Here is a 3,567-nt window from a genome sequence, read left to right as displayed (position 1 = left end):
GGCCCCCATATTTGCACAGGTGTTCTATCCACGGCATCAGCTCTCTACCCTCCCACGGAAGCTTGAGCTCCCTGGTTCTACAACACTGCCCTGCCAGTCGGCCCCAGGATTCCGCCTGTCTCTGCTAGGATTTTAGGTTGTACATCAGTACATCTGGGTTGGGGGACCTAAATTCAGATCTTTATGTTTGCACGGCAAACACTTGACCACAGGAAAGGGTATTTTCTAGATTGAATGTTGAACTGTGAGAGTTGCTTTTGTGTAGACCGTCTCGGCATTCAGCTGTAGGGTTATCCCATACGTTTGTCATCCCTTGCCTTCTCTGCCTGGTGATCCGAAAGCAGAGCCAGAGAGGGCTGCATGTGACCATTGGTCCCTCTCTCACGCTGTTCTCTGCCTCCCTACGTTCCTTCTACTGGTGGGAGCCAAGCAGAAGCCTGAAAACAAACTGGAGGATCCGTGGAGTTGACCTCTTAGTGAGGAAGCAGGACAAATCTGGGTGAAAGAAATGTCAAGTAAAGGTAAGGTAAACGGAGAACAGAATCCCCAAAGTCCCCCAAGATAGCAATGGCTGTCTCTTTATAATGTAACGGGCAATGTCTTTAAAGAAATAGTGACGGCTACTTGTGGGAATTTGCAAATTGCAATCATCTTCCATTGTGGTGAAGCCATAAACTGAGATTTCTAGTGCCAGCCCTTCATGGACCTGGGACCTGAGAGTTGTAGAACTCAGTCCTCTGAGCAAAACAGTTGCCGTTAAACATTAACATTAACTCAGAAGTTGGGACTAGGAAGGGCCACAGGATTCTCAGTTAGGTCCCAGCATTTCCTCCCATGTGTTTGTACTCCGTTCTTCTCTTCCCACATGTGGCTATAGGATGTCTAGGGAAGGTGCTCGAGTATACAGTCATGGAAAGGTTAGCAAAGAAGGCTCCTTTGGCATAGCCACAGGGAAGCCATCATTCATGCCACATAAAGACTTTCCAGTGCTGGTTCTTTGAGGTACACCTTGCTCTTGTGGGGAAGCCTCACCACACCGTGTAAGCAAAGGAAGCCCAAAAACCTCTTTGTCTGCCAGGGTGAGTTTGGTAGAATCCTATTTTGTTTGCCATTAGGAGGGAAATCCTTAGGAGGAGAGGGTAGGCTTGCTCAAGTCTCCCCAGGAAAGGAATTCTTACAGCACCAGGATCGGCACACATATCTGAGACTAAGTTCTCCAGGGAGATGTGTGGCCTCAAGTGATCCATGGAAGTACATGGGAAAGTTCCTGTGGTGGGTGATTTTCTGAGCACCAATATGAGTTTTCCCTCTCTGTGGGTGCATTCAGTGTCTCTTCTCTGAGAACACGTGGCCACAGAACTTGCTTTTAGTGGCATAGTGTGACCCAGAAAACAGACCACCCAGGCATCAGCCTCTGAATTCTAAGAATTTATTCCTGGATTGAGTCCATCATCAACGTCTTTTCCCTGCCCTGGATGCTCTTTTGAAGAGAGACTTCAGCCCTCAGACTTGCAAATAATTGGTTTTTATTTTTCTCACTTCCACTCCTAGTTCTGAAAAATGCATGTATAGCTGGCCTTCGTGCTTCAGCCCTTCTCGGTGGATCCCCAGGCCCTTTGCAGATGGTCTTTTGATAGACATGCTCCGCCAAATCTAATGAAATTCAAGCAGACTTTTTTATGATACTACTCAAAGTTTGGATGGCACAAAACACTCAGGAGAAGGTGTGTCTGGTTGCAAGGCTGAATGCATCCCTGCTTTTCCAATAGCCAGTCTGTGTTTGTAAAAGTCAGTTTGTTCAGCTAGTCTTTCCTGTCCTAGGAATCCGTCAGTTTTTCCAGACTCTAAGTCACGGTCCCACTTCCCAATCCACAGCTCACTGGCACTCTGTACTGGTCGTTGTTTCTTCCAATTTCATAGCAGTAGAGTTTTGAGAACATTGGAATATCAGGTTTGAGAACAGCTCCCCTCTTTTTCCCTTTGAGATGGGGTTCACTGTAGCCCACACTGGCTGGGCGATCACTATGTAAGCAAGCCATGATTCACAGTAATCCTGCTGACTTGGCCTCCTGTGTGCTGGGATGTCAGGAGCTCACCACCATGCCTGGCCAAACAGAACTATTCTTATCTATGTGCCCTTCTGAGTGAATGAACCTCCAAGATCTTAGTCTCAGTCTCACTGCACCCCAATCCTTCATACCCAGCGAATCTTAGTTACACAGTCAGCTACAGGAACTGGGTATACTGGATATAAAACCACCTATCAGCTACCTAGCTTTGGAAAAGTCACCTAGCCTCTCCGAAACTCTCTCCTTAATTGCAGAAGTAATTTTCTATCCACACCAGGGTCATGGTACAACAGTTAGCACAGAGTCGTGTAGGGAGGGAGGAGTGTCAAGTGCCATCCACTCTTCTGTGTCTTCCCCTAATACATACTTTTCTGAACAGAGAAGTCAAGACTATGGATCTATGGGGGGCACAGTCAGAGAAGAGTGGATGAGAGGGGAGTTGAGCTAGTTTTCCTACAAGCACGGTGTAGAGTAGGGAAAAGTGAAGGAACTGAGAGAAGTTTATGCTTTAAAATGGAATATTGATATTTCACTGGTGGGCTTTTCCACAGATTTTAATATATTACACTGAAATATCACATGACTTAAGAATATGTCATAATAAAATCCATTATGCTGTATGCAAACTTAAAAATTAAACTAAGGGGACAGAAAGATGATTAGGTGGTTAAGAAGCACGGCTGCTCTTCCAGAGGACCAACACCCAGATGGTAGCCCACAGTCACCTGTAACTCCAGTTCCAGGGGCTCCGGCATTCTCTGATGGTCTCTGCATGCACCAAATGCACCACGGTGCACTTTCAGGTGTGTAGGCAAACTCATACACATAACACTTTGTTTTATGTATTTATGTATTTATTTATTTATTTATAGACCAGGTTTCTCTGTAGCTTTGGAGCCTATCCTGGAAACTAGTTCTTGTAGACCAGGCTGGCCTCGAACTCACAGTGATACTCCTGTCTTTGCCTCCCGAGTGCTGGGATTAAAGGCGTGTGCCACCGCCACGTGGCTCACATAATACTTTTTAAAAGTTAAAACATTTTTTTTTCTTTTTCTAGGCCCAATGATGAAGGCCTGTAACCTCAGCACTCGAGAAGCAGAGGCAGAGATCTGTGCATTTGATGCCACCGTAGTTTACAAAGAGTGAGATCCTAGGTAGGGTCTTATCACCCCCCCACCACCACAGCAATAAAGACTATTTAAATATTTTAATAATAATATTTAAAAATCATAACTTGCCTAAATACTTTTATGCCACCCCTTCCTTTATATGTTGCATCTAAAGACTGCTTAAGTCCAAGACAAGACAAAGCTTGAAGGAAAAGATCCCTAGCACTCCCAGACTTGACACTTCTGCACAAGAACTTGCCACCGTCCTGAAGGGGGCAGAGCGAGTGAACTACAACTTCCAGAGGGCCATGCGGAGCGGCGCTCTCGCTGATTGGTTGCTTGAGCACCGCCCCCGCTCCTCCCTCTCCTCCCCTCCGAAGTGACCCGAG

This window comes from Myodes glareolus, chromosome 18 (genome assembly GCF_982192425.1).
Source record: "Myodes glareolus chromosome 18, mMyoGla1.1, whole genome shotgun sequence".
NCBI lineage: Eukaryota > Metazoa > Chordata > Mammalia > Rodentia > Cricetidae > Myodes > Myodes glareolus.
This window is presented reverse-complemented; position numbering follows the sequence as displayed.